General features: G+C 46.0%; 1 long non-coding RNA gene across 3 annotated transcripts in view; it reads right to left on the reverse strand.

The window, feature by feature from the left end:
- The window catches only part of LOC146766757 (uncharacterized), a 34,150-nt gene extending 25,293 nt beyond the window's left edge, over positions 1–8,857 (reverse strand). For all 3 annotated transcript variants that reach the window (XR_014957077.1, XR_014957075.1, XR_014957076.1), the window contains exon 1: positions 8,700–8,857. This is a non-coding gene — a long non-coding RNA (uncharacterized LOC146766757). The remainder of the gene's footprint in view (positions 1–8,699) is intronic.
- Between the last annotated feature and the right edge of the window lie 4,654 nt (positions 8,858–13,511).

The following is a 13,511-nucleotide window of genomic DNA, read 5'->3' on the forward strand; positions in this document are numbered from 1 at the left end:
ACTCCTTCTGCCCCATGAGGACACTACATTTTGGCACTTGACTACATTACCCCTGTCATACTCACTCTTATTATGGAGGTACGACTTAATTCTCATCAGCTTCAGTGATAATATTACAAAACTGAGCATAATTAAAAGATCTTCCAGGCATTTAATGCCTGCCTGCTCCTGCTCAGTGTGTGGCCACACACAGCTGGCAGAGCAGCACCCATAAGTGTCCCAGCCCAGGCACAGGGTGCAGCCTGGTACTGCTGCCTGCCCAAGCTCACTCGGCTCCCTCCTGGCAAAGGCAGGCTGCACAGCATGGCAGCCTCCTGGGCGTGTGCCTCAGCCTCAGAGCAGCCTGCTCCCCTCAGGAAAGCTGCTCTCCTGAGACAGGAGCAACTTGGGAAGGTAAAGTTTCGAGAGACTACTTTTACAACAGTCAGTTAACCGGGAGCACCTAGCACAAGTACCCTTACCTGAAAGTCAGCTACCAGTAGTTCCAACAAGATGAGGTGACTCTTGTGTGAGAGATTTAAGAGGTAAAAAATTCCATTGTATATGGCTGGTTCCCTCTTTTAGTGAAAGAAATTACTGAATTATTTGAAACAAACCAAAACTATCCACTACTATCTCAGGCTTAACTAATTTATTCCATTTTGAGAACTGATCTTTTGATGTTTGGGAGACCTGTGAGCTGGCACAGTCTCCCTCATGCAGTATCCCAGGAAAGCAGGACTGAGGGCATCAGCAGTGACACACCAGACATCCCTGCTTTCCCCCTGCCAGGCCGGAGCAGCACAGGTCACACAACCATGGCTGGATCTCAAAGTGACCCTCAAAAGCCAAGGGAGAAAAATCAGTTCACATTGCCAGGTTTATTCATTCACTGTTTCCTTCTGAGTTAAAGGGATGCCTGAGAGCTGAGGCAATCCTGTAATGTCTTCGTAGCCCACAAGTACACAAATTAAAATATCTGACAGATTGCTAATGAGCTGATGTTGGAATGACTGGATAGTCTGTTATCATTTGGCCGTTCACAGTTTCCTCACAGCCCATCTGGGAGCGCAGCTACAGCCTTCCTCCATTTACACCTTTTGCCATTATCGGCCTTTGGGAAAGGCCTTCAGCAATTAAAGTTTGTATCAAACATATTGTCATCTTTCCCACCGTGTTACTAGCCCCTCTGTGCTGCTACAAAAGGCCTGCTTAACAGAAGGCTGGGGCTGGAGCTATTTTGTACACACTGCTGTACCTGAGCCCCATGTTTGCACTCCAGCCTGGCAGCTCCGCTCCCATTCCACATCAGGTGCTGGGAACTGCCCTGGCAGCCCAGAGCTTTCTTCCTGAGCACAACCCACCCAACGAAATCCTCACACATTTGAGCTACTTTGTGAAAGACTTCCTGGTATTATATCAATTTGTATAAGTTTATATAAACATACACTTTTGTTTTGAGGTTAAAAAGGAGAGAACCACAAGATAATCAGTTTGGGCTATTGGAAAGAAATGTCCTGCCTGCAGGCCCCAGAGGACTACGATTGCTGGGGAGACAGATGCAAGCTGAGGACAAGTGCTGTAAGCTCCTACTTAACCCTGCTGAAAACCCCATGGAGAGCTGCTGCTGGCTTTGGCTGGAGCCAGGCAGCACATGGGGAAATGCACAGGGCAGAACTTGAACAGAGGCACCCATGCCACCCATGCAGAGGCACCTGTGCAGAGGCACACTGCAGCTGTGCACACATCAGCTGTCTCGTGCAGACCCATCAGCTGGGAGGCAAAACTCTGGGAGTAAGTGGGCCCAGTGCCTTCAATGCTGCATTTTAAAGAATTCCCAGTGTGTAAGATCTGCATTGGCTGTGGTTTTGTACAGATTTTCTGCAAATCTGTCCACCTAAATAAGGTGAAAAAAGGGAAGTAAACAGATTAAGAGGAGATCGAGTGTGCATATTGTATGGCAGTACTGTGTGTGGCAACTTGTTTAGCTTCTTTAACTAACGACTTTCCTCACACTGGGCAAACAAAGCATAAAAACAAGAGATCAAGCCCTGATGAAAAAATTCTTTTTTCATTCAAGTTAGAAAACTTTGTCATGGTGGTGGAAGGTGCTTCCAGGCAGCTCCAACTTGCATAAGAGGCAGAGAAGCGCAGACATCCCTGACCTTGTTTGGCAGTATTATGAAAGGTCGTATTTTCAGATGGATGATCTGATCTCAAAATATCCTCCAGTGTAATGAGTACAAACAAGCCTTTCATCTGTCTGTCTCTAGCCATGTGTCTATTTGCTTTCTCTGGTTTTTAGTGCAGGGAACAGCCTTGTGATGGTTGCAGAAAGCAGAAGGAAGCTGAGCAGTGTAGCATCTCTGCACCAATGGGTTACCAGTGTTGCTGGACCAAAACCACAAACCAAAGTGCTCTGCTCAGCCACAGGGTGCAGAAAGAACCATTGCCAGCTTTTCTGTGCACCTCCACTGCCTGCCTGGTCCATGAGGGTCAGCACAGCCCTGATGGGACAGGAGGGTCTGTAACATTGCTCTGACCTAGGAATATGCAGGCTGTGGCCAGCAAAGTTCATAGAGGGAGACGAGAGGGTAAATTCCCCGACATCACAAAAGGCTCTTTAGAGAGGCAAAGAGGGTTCATTGCTTTGGCATCTCCTCCAGCTTGCCCAGTAGCCCGTGGCAGTGCCAGAGCTGCCAGCACTGGGCTGCTGCGTGTAGCCCAGCTGATGGCTGGTGGCACTGCTGTGGCACTGCTGGTGGCACTGCTGGGGCCAGCACTGTCCTGCCAGCAGCCAGGCTCTGCTGGGCAGCACCAGCGCTGCAGCTGCTCACACTGGGCTGGGACAGGCTGATTTCCAGGAGGAGGGGCAGTTTCCATCCACCCGACACACACACCTGTGCTGGGCACGGAGTGCTGCCAGGAGGAGCACAGCCTCTACTCCACACCTCCACACCCAAAGACACCCCAGCAGCCATTCGAGCCAGGGCCTTCAGCACAGCCAAGAGAAGGGGCTTGGCAGAGCAGTGGGCAGGTGACCCACAGAACCCCCTGGAAATATTTTGTGTCCTCAGCACTCAACAGGGAAACCTCAACAAGCACAAAGCATTCATTCCTTATTAGAACACACTGCAATATTCACTTTCCTTGTGATAAATAGATTAGAGGATTTTTTTTCCCCGTTTTCTTTTCTCCCGCCATTATAATTTTACCAGTTCTCAAATCACAAGTCACCAAGACTCCATTTGTATGTTGCAGTTTTCATGTTGTGAATCTTGGGTTAAACAATTCTTTCTCAAATAAATACTCCTTTTTCAGTTTCTACTGATGCTTTTGTTGTTCACAGTAATCAACTTCCCAGTTGGCTAACCTCTCACCTAACACAACGTCTTCATCTTTCATTTGAACAAAATTTATCATCCATAAGCAAAGACAGAAAATGTGTGAATGTCTAAAGCTTATGTAAATTAAGAGGCTCTGCACACTGGTCCTAAAAATAGTAGATAATAACAAGCATTTCTTTAGCATACTATAATTATGGGCCTGCTGTCATGTCTTGCATTGTCTATAAGGTCACAGTTGTATTATACAAAATTTACAGTATATTATCAGTTAAAAACACAATAATTAGCAAGCCCACATCTTCCATCTTCAGCACCAGTGATGAATGTTCACAAAAAGCAGGAAAAAAAAGCATGTTGTTTATTTTATGTGGATGATACACATTTAAATTTAATCATCAATGTCTGCTATCCAGCAGGCAATATTCTTTTGCTATTATAACAGTATTTGCCAAGATCAGACTATACCCTTGGGGTGAATTTGTCCTTAATGATGGGACAAGGGGCCAAATCTCTCACTATCATATCACTGACATAAAGACGTATTTCTTTAAACCTTATAATTCTGTATGACTTATTCTATGATAATGTCTGGGTGAACATCTCAGGTATTATTTTGAGCATTGTAATAAACCTTTAAACTTAGTGTTCCAATTTTTCAACTCACAAATTATGTGTATTGAGAGAATTTCTCCTATAATGTATTTTTTTTTTTTTTTGCTTTCCTGAACAATGGAATTTTGAAGAAAGATAAGGGAGATTGCACCCAGACCACAAATGCCACAGCTTCTAGCAAAAGCCCTCAAGAGGTTACTCAGCTTCCACATTGTCCCTTCCAGCCACTTTAGATATCCCTGGCTGTAGCAGCCAAGCAGCAGGTATGTCTGTTCCACCCTCATCAGGCACCTATCACTTGTGGTCATCACAAAACAGATCATCTAAAAAATCCTATCAAGAAGTTGGAACTGGTGGCCTTTACTCCTTGACAACCAGAAAACAAACAAAAAAACAACAAAAACAAACCCTTGGAAAAAGTTTATCATTTTCTCGGTGAAACAAAAAAAGGACAGAAAGCTCTCTGTTGGAAGTGAGCAAATAAATTTTTCCAGACTGTATCTTTTGACTGCTTTTAAGTACCATTAAATACAAAACATCAAAATGTTTAATTTCAACTTTTTCAGCAAACATACAAGGTCTAGGAAACGCACAATTAGGAACTGACCAAAACATTATCCAGTGCAATTAAGAATTTTGCTATGGATGGAAGAATTTGCTCATTCCGCTCACATCCTTTACCCTGAACCCTTCTGCATCCTCTGTGGCAGGGATTACAAGTGCTGTGGGGAGCCAGCAGCTGCCAGGAGAGCCAGAGGAGATCGAGCTCCAGCAGGCACCAACACAGTCTTTCATGCCATGCCAGTGAACCCAAGGCCCAGCTTGTAACAGCACTGCCTCTGATTTTCAGGCCTGCCCTAAATTGCCTCTCTGCTGCCATATGTCACTCTCCCCGTCGTGCTCTGACGGGCTGAGCAGAGCCAGAGCTGGCAGCCAGGTGGGCAGCAGAGCCCAGCACCAGCAGAGGATGGGAGAGGATCCCTGCAGAGCCCCTGGGCACCAGCTGGCAGGGAACCACAGCCCAGGTCAGCCAAACCACAGCCGCCCACACTGGGAGCAGTGAGACCTCGACCAGTCACCTGGCAGGAGGCTGAAGGAGAGAAAGGCTTGGCAAGCAAGTGCTCTGTAAGTCCTGCCAGCAAGATTGGTGGTGAAGTGTCGGCGCCCAAGAGCCAGCAGAGCTGGGACGTGATGTAGAACAGCCAGGCAGCATCACAGCATCCGTGCTGAAAAAGCATGTACCCTGTGCAGGCTTTGGGCAGGCACTGAGGCTCAGAGCAATGCTTAAGGACAGAGGAGGTCATGCACAGGAACTTCATCCAAAACTGGCCTAAGCCTCAACAACAGCCTTCACACAGAAAACACCTTGTTAAAGCAAAAAAATAGACAGGAAAATGCACTTTCTTAAGATTCTTTGAGAATTTCCTCAGTTGTTTATGCCCCATGTGAGAAATTATTTAAAGGACAAGTCCTCCTGTGCAGCTCTTGGTGCTTCAGATGGTACAGCCTGCATGCAAAACCCAGTCTGAGCAGACAGAGCACCTCCCTGCACCTCTCCTTCATCCAGCCCCACCACAAATGCCTGGTCAGAAAGAGCCAGGCTCTGCAAGGAAAGGCACAGCACCACTAGTGCCTTCTGGGACCCCACCAATAGCAGGAAGAGTCTGCTTTGGTGCAGCCATAGACATGGATCTGGAGGCTCACCTAAGTCCTTGCCATGTGGATTTGCACAGCTGATGCCATGAGCAGTTCCCACCACATGCAATAGGCACCAGCACCCACACTCCAGATCTTATCAGTACTGCAGCATATGGTGCACACCACCCCAAACATGAGCTCTCCCTGCTCCCTCCATGTGCCAGGCAGTGCATGATCAGAGAGCTACACATCGTGCAATTCAAAGATATCGGTGATCTGCCAGGCTCTGCCCGGGTTCATTCTCCAGCCTTCATGTTTTCATGGGACTATTCCTGCTGAGATGGGAAGGCTTTGCCAGATGTGGTCTCAAACATACTTCCCAAAAGAATTTGCTGGCTGCTTGCAGACAAGGGCACTTGTGAAATAGCTGCATCAGTCTGAAAGCTAGTGATTGTTAATACGAGGGGAAGTGAATAATCCAAAATAGTAGTAAAAAACTAGACAAAAATATAGTGAGCTTCACTAGCAGTTTTGTAATTGGAGTCCGCCTCAACCCCCTTAAAATGAAATAGATTTGTGCCTTTCTGCTCCATGAAAGGACATGCAGCATGACCAGAGGAACAGGCATGGGCAGGGAGCCCCAGGCACAGAGCTGGTAAGAAGCTGGTAATTCTGTCCACCTCTTCACAGGGGTGAGTCTGCTATTGCAGTGCAGCTTCACCAGAGAGCTACACACACATTTAGGAGATCAGTCTGTTCACTTTGGGTATTTTGGAAAAGGAGATGTTATGGCTTTGATATGAAGCTGCATGTTGAGCACGAAAATATGAAATAATACCCTTAAATAGGTCTTTTCTTCAGCATTATCACACAAACACTTTGGCCTGCCTAGCTTTACATGAGAATAAAAGCCTGTGCAGTTAAGCAGAAGGCACTGTTCGGTACAGAGTGGATTTTAAGGCCAAACTTTGAGGAGACAATTCCAGACACTGTGAAACCCCTGGCAGCAACCTTGCCATGTCCTCCAGCCCAGATTCCCTGTTCAGCTGATGGGATCATTCAACACTGTCTCAGTCCAGGTAAGTAGCAGACTCAAGGCATTACCTGGAGTCAGGACAGGCTGTTCAAGGAGTGCTGCTTCAGAAGCAAGAACCATACAAGCTCAACACTGGAGGAGAGTCAAATGAGCATGCTGTACCTGTGTCAGGTGCTGGCTGGAGATCCCTCCCTGACACCCTGCCCCAGAGGACTGCATGGATAAACACATTCTATTTGAACAAGACCAACAACAGCAAAATGGCTTGCTTGTCTCTAAAAAGACTCTAATGATGTGCATCAAGGGAGAGACCCACAGTCTGACAGACTTTTTTCCCCCAGAGTGAAACATAAAAACACATTTCAATAGCAAGGAGGACACAGTTTGAAGTGCATCTCTAGTTAACTATATCTGAAAGAGTAATAATAAAATAAACTATTAAATTCTAGAACTCCCTCCTTAAAGTATTAAGCATTTTGTTACTGTGGTGCAGTTAAACCACACACTGAACAATGCTTTTACTTGCTTTATAGGAAGGTAACAGGCATCATAATGAAATAAGGTATTCTACCAAAACTTATTCTACACAGTCCTCTATTATTCAACAAAAAGCACAACACATGCTTTAGTTTTAGTACAGTATTTTTGAAAAATCTGACATTTACAGCCAGTGTTTGTGTGTGAATAGACAGCAGTGCTGATCAGCAGCTGCTCAGGAAGATTCTGCATACTGTGGGAGAGCAGGGAACTCACTGCTGCTTTTAAGAACAGAGGTTCCATTCCTGGCACAAATACTGAGAGTAGTTTGAAAACTCCAGTGGCTGACAAGACACTGGATTATGGACTTCGCAGTAGCCAAGAGCCATGGAGAGAAACTGCTTTGATGCAGCTCTCCTAAACAGCAAAGGCCAATGGGAAGGCTGTTATGAAAAATGAAGGAGGAAAGAAGAACTGAGTTTATCACTAAGGAATTTTCTGCTCTCATCATTTAGCCAAATAAGGTATTTACTTAACATTTGAAATTAACAAAACATTTTGTTTGAATACGGGAGCATTTTAAACTCGCCTTTCTCACCTACCAGTCCCCTGCAGGCCAGGCACCGAGGGCTATGGCATGGGCTAACGCTGAGAGCCAGAGGCTCGGCAGGGAGCTGGGGCAGGAGAGAGGGCACGGTGCCCTCTGTCCGGGCACTGCGGTGCCCCCTGCCCCGGCACTGCTCTGCCCCCGGCACTGCAGTGCCCTCTGTCCGGGCACTGCGGTGCCCCCTGCCCCGGCACTGCTGTGCCCCCTGCCCCGGCACTGCGGTGCCCCCTGCCCCGGCACTGCGGTGCCCTCTGTCCCGGCACTGCTGTGCCCCCTGCCCCGGCACTGCGGTGCCCTCTGCCCCGGCACTGCTGTGCCCTCTGCCCCGGCACTGCTGTGCCCCGGCGCTGCGGTGCCCTCTGTCCCAGCACTGCGGTGCCCTCTGTCCCAGCACAGCTGTGCCCTCTGTCCCAGCACAGCTGTGTCACCGGGCACCGCCGCGCTGCCTGCACGGAGGGGCTGTGCCTCCTCGAGCACCCGGAGCGGGGCTCTGCTCGACACCGCCACCAGCTCCTCCTCAGCACTCACTCCTTCCCACAGCTCAGCATTCCTCATCCTATTTCTCCTGCCACATGCTTTTGCTTTCTCTGCTACATATCCTTGTTCTTACTAAGCCAAAGAGAAATGAAGCAAACGGAAAGCAGATAGCAGAGACGTCTGAATTCAAAAAGCAGCAACCTTTTTCACTAATTTTCACTTTCCCCAGCCCCTCAACTCCCAATAGAGCAGCAGTCCCCTGTCACAACCAACCTGCTCGAGACCACACCATACCAAGCACAGAGCCCAGACAGTCTTGCAGACCACACATTGAAGTCACCCAGGGAGTTTTTGAAAGCAGGCACTGGTGAAACAGAGCCATGACTTCAGTGAGAAGCCTCAAATAAATAGGTCAGAGTAACCATGTGAGGGCCCATTTCTCTCCAATGAGAGGAGTCTGGAAAGGAAGACTGTATGCAGCTGTGCTGCCAGGGGAGCTGAATCCCATCCTTCACCTAGAACTCACCTGAACAGGTCTGTGCACATCCAGCAACTCTGCCATGGTATCCAAGGCCAGAAGTTGTTGCTTCATGCCTACAGATGACAAGGAGCGTCAGACTGGAGGACAGTGAATCTTATTTCTGAAGCAGATCAGACTCTGACATGTTCAGAGCTTCCAGGCACTCAAGACACTTAGACCATTAGAGCAGCACTCAGCACTGCAGGTGCAGTGTGGTCAGCCCAAACAGGGCGTCAGCAGCTGTGTGACCCCTCTGGACATCTCCCACCTTCCCTGCACAGTGTGTTGAACAGGACCTCCTCAAAGCATTGAAGCCTAGGCAATGGACAGGGCTGTAGTCAAAAGGACAAGTGCATCAGATGACAGTATCAGCAACTAGATTGAAACCTGCTGTGCTGGAACACCTGAATTTCTTATGATACAAAAAAAAATATAAATGTGATTGAAGACTGACTGGTGATCTCAGCAGAACAAGAGGGGTTAAATTGCTGTCAGCAAATTAGGCTTGGGATCTGACACCACTGCTCTGCAGCCCCAACCAAAGGCTTGGACTCTGTCCTGTCTCTGGGCTCTGGCCACCTCCAAGCTAACAGGGCACAGCCAAGCCAGGAGACAGCAGCACTTCACCTCCCTGGGGTACAGGGGGCACACAACCCAAATATTTTTTCTTGCCTGGATGCTGCACTTACAATAATTCTCTTGTATTTACTACTCTGAAACTGTTAACCAGGCTTTGTCCATCCTTGGAAATGCAAGTTATTCGGAACAGTGGGGCCCAAGCACCAGCAGCTCCTGAAAGCCCAAAGTCACCAAGCTGCTATTAAAAATATCCAGAGGGGCATGTGTGGACTATGTGACCCAGCAGGTTTTATCGCATCTAGAAAACAGAAATGTTTTCTGTAATTTAACAAGTTATTGAAAGGTCAATCCAAAAAGTATCTTGTAATAGAAGTATTCAGACATTTCTATTTCATCTCCTCTGTTGAGGCCAGTGTAGCTCAGCTCATGGAGACTTACCTCAGGCTATAGCTCACCCTACAAGCACTCATTCCTGGCTCACTCTTGTTAGTTATGTACCACACTGTGCAACATCAGCTGAGGTATTTTAGAAATACAAGTTTAAAAAAGAATTTGGTCTTCTTTAGATGCTAGCAGGGAGAGTGCTTCCCACCCCTCCCAGCACTCAAGCAATAGATGAAGAACTCTCCATCAGCTGTGCTTTGTAGCTGAAATGAGCAGACCATCCACAGGGGAGGGGAAATCATCTTTGTAGCTTAACACCATGCAGAGACAAGAGGCAATACCTTCTAAAATGCACTTGCTCCACATGCCCAGCATGGCCCCATCCCCAAACACTAACAAAGCTGGAGGTGGTAACACTATCATTTCAGTGTAGGCATCTACCAGTCACAGCATCTTTCCACCACATCTGCCACCAGTATTAAACTCTAATTCTTGCAAGGAAGTAATGTTTACCTGTGGGGGAACAAAAGGCAAAAAGGACTCTCCTAACACAGATCGAGCAATAGCAGCATGTAGGAATTCCACAAGACTGAACCCACTAGATTTCTTGCTCACTTCTTGTCCCACTCACATTTATTCTCTCCTGCCCCATAATCCTGCTGGTTTTAAAGATGCTGGTACCTGAATGCAGTTGTAGTTGATTACCTAAGCAAGATGAAAAGCACCTGATACCACACCAGAACAGGCTCATGACCTCCAAAGAGTTACAAATATACAGACCATCAGTGAAATCCTGATCCTTTCACTGAATAATACAGATTTCTTCTAAATTGGCTATATTTTTTTTTTATCCTACTTTCTTCCTTGAAATAAGGCACAGTATTCTGCATGTTGAATGCTGTCCACAGTTGAGGATATGGTGGCCCTTCTAAACACCAGCACACTGTGGGTTTTAAATATATTCCCACATAACAGAAGAAGCTGTGGGGAAAATACCACAATCAGCAAAATCCTGGCAGAAACCAGGAAAAATACAACAAATGGCTCCCAGGGGTGTCAAATCAAGGCCCCAACACCCCAGAGCAGGAGGGGATGCCCCTCCCAGCAAAGCCACAGGAATGAGCATAGCTCAGAGACCCACAGCCCCCTACCCCTAAGCAGACTATTGGGGTGAGTGCTGCTGCAGGATTGGGCCACCAGAATAAACGTTGTGGTTTCTGCCTCCTTTCCAAGTGGGTGTTTGTTGGGAAACATCAAAGCCAGTGGAATAGTAGGTGTCCCAAAATGTCTTAATTCAGAGAATTAGTGTTAACCGAGTCTGATTAGCTCCATTTATCTCTAATTAATTACCTTTACCTAATTAGACACCCTGTTTCCAGTAGACACGGAGTCAAGTAGACTAGATTATTAGTGTAGTCATTGTGCCTTTACAAAATCCTGAAATTAATGAAACGTGCAAAAGAATCCACAGCTTTAATTGCACAGGTGTTGCCTTATGGCAAAGCTTTATCATCTGATTACACCAAGGGATTATTAGTGACTTTTTATATAGAGGATGAGCCTGTGAAATGTACCTTAGCAACAGCTCATTAGTTTAGGGTTGTTACTGTATTATTTATTACATTCAGCCTTCCCCATTATCTAGATTGATTCATGGACCTATATTTTCCTCCCCTCTGTGCAGGAAATAAATAAATAAGTGAAGGCTGGCTATTGCTGTCCAGCTGCAATATGAGGGGAAGGCAGAATGTATTCTCCAGCTACCAATATTCACCCTTTAATACAAAGCTTTAAAGTTGATTTAAATAAAACTCCTTTTTTTCCCTCCCTCAGAAAAGTAATCAATTCAAGCTTCTGTCAAACTGGAATGCTTCCTACATGCCATCTAAGCAGTTTGGGCCACCTTAAATCTTTTCAGATAAATAAAAATACATTACTGGATTGAAGAATTGAGTACAATATTTTTAATCCAAAATAATTTTTTCTGCTATAATTCATACTTTATGAAATCTATCAGAAATATTTTATTTTGATATTTCTCTTAACTGTTTGGTTGTTGGCTATTTCTTCAGGTTTGGAGGAGTTTGCCAGGTAGAAAAACTGTCTGAATAAATAAAGCAAAGCTGCAGCCTCTGCATTATGAACCACTTTCCCCAAAGAGAAGCTACTTGCTGTCAAGGTTGAGAAGGCTTGACCTTACCTTTCTGTGTCTTCCCCAGCAACATCCCACTGGACTTGCTAAATATCACCAGTAGAACAGCCCTGGCACAGCCCCAAGGAGAGGAGGCTTAACTGACCAACCAGCAATCCAGTAAACAAAAGCAGCCAGTAAACAGAATGATGAGGAATTATTTTCCAAAATCATCCAGAATACCAAATTAATGGAATATTATGTAAAACCTTACTGTTCCCTTATTACTCAATATAAAATAAAAAGGGGGGAAATTGGCAACAATTATTATGTAGGGTATGACAACTGTTTTGAGCAGTAATAATGGCTATTTAATTACAAACATGGCTATATAACTTCTTATGTCTGCATTACAAAAAAAAAAATGAATTTTAATCTCAAAACCATGGCTCTAACAGACAGCAATTTTGTAGCGTGTTCACATGGCACACATGTAAATCATGCCATCCTGCAATAAAGGCACTTGTGATGGCTTGTGGCTGCTCTGCCAAATAGGGATTATTTGTATGGACATAAACTGTATAAAACAAATGTGATATTCACCTGCTTCATGTCACTTTAGGACTGTTGCTCTTCCAACACCTTCCCTCGAAAAATATTAGTCACCGTTGTTTCTAAGGGCCAAAACTACTGTCCTTGCTATGAGATCTTCATATGGTACCTCCAAGCACACCCCATTCCACAGGAGCAAAGCAACGAGAGGGCCTCTGATCCACCCAAGGTGGGACAGTGGCAAAGTGTGAGCCACACCCTCCCAACTGATGCCCAACACAACACGTATGTTCACTTTATCAATCTAAAACTCTTCTTTAGTGTTATGTCCCAACAGAAAGGCCTTGAAGGGATTCTGTTTGCTTCTGTATCCCTGGTGCCCCCAAAAGAACATAAATGATATCTCACTCTTGATCCCTGGAGATTGCAACCAGGCTGCCATACTCTGAGCAGACAGCATTGGACTTTAAAACATATATGCATCGACTTCTTCACCCACTGTGAAATCCCATGGATCAGCACTTACCTGGAGAGCAGGAGGTCCAAGGTTGACCCCTTTCTTTAAAATTCCAGCAGCATGGATAATGAAGGTGGCAAGGGGAGGCACCAAGTTATCCAAGAGCTGGCAGGTAGGAAAGCACAGGCAGGAGAGGACAGGAGACTCACATCTCTGAGAACCTCAGGTAAGTTAGATTAGACAGTGCCAGAGACAGCACTAGAGCAATCTTGGGAGCCCCAGGCCCTCTGCACATTCTCTGTCATAGATGCTCACTGCTTGGATAAGGCATGGGGCTAAAGCCCAGCCTCTTCTGGGGTACATGTATCCCAGAAATATTCATTGGTCGTGGAAAAATAAAAATTACTTTTGAGGTGTTTGTATGGACTTTCAAGTAGGATCCCCACTTGCATTTTTATTTTGATTTGTGCTCATACCAAACCTTTCCTCCATACTCCCTGCTGACAGCCCATTGAATGCAGTTGGATTCATGAATGTTGTCTGTTCTTTTAGAGCAGCTGTAGAACCATGCCCAGGGCACACAGTGATGCTGGGAAAACATTTTCATTCAGAGCTTCAGAAATATCTCCCACCAGTTTCAAGCATGTCTGTGCAGAAGACTGTGCTAAGCACTTTCTTAGGACCTAGCCTGAAATACATGGAAGAAATTCCCATG

This window comes from Lonchura striata, chromosome 8 (genome assembly GCF_050655825.1).
Source record: "Lonchura striata isolate lonStrDom1 chromosome 8, ASM5065582v1, whole genome shotgun sequence".
NCBI lineage: Eukaryota > Metazoa > Chordata > Aves > Passeriformes > Estrildidae > Lonchura > Lonchura striata.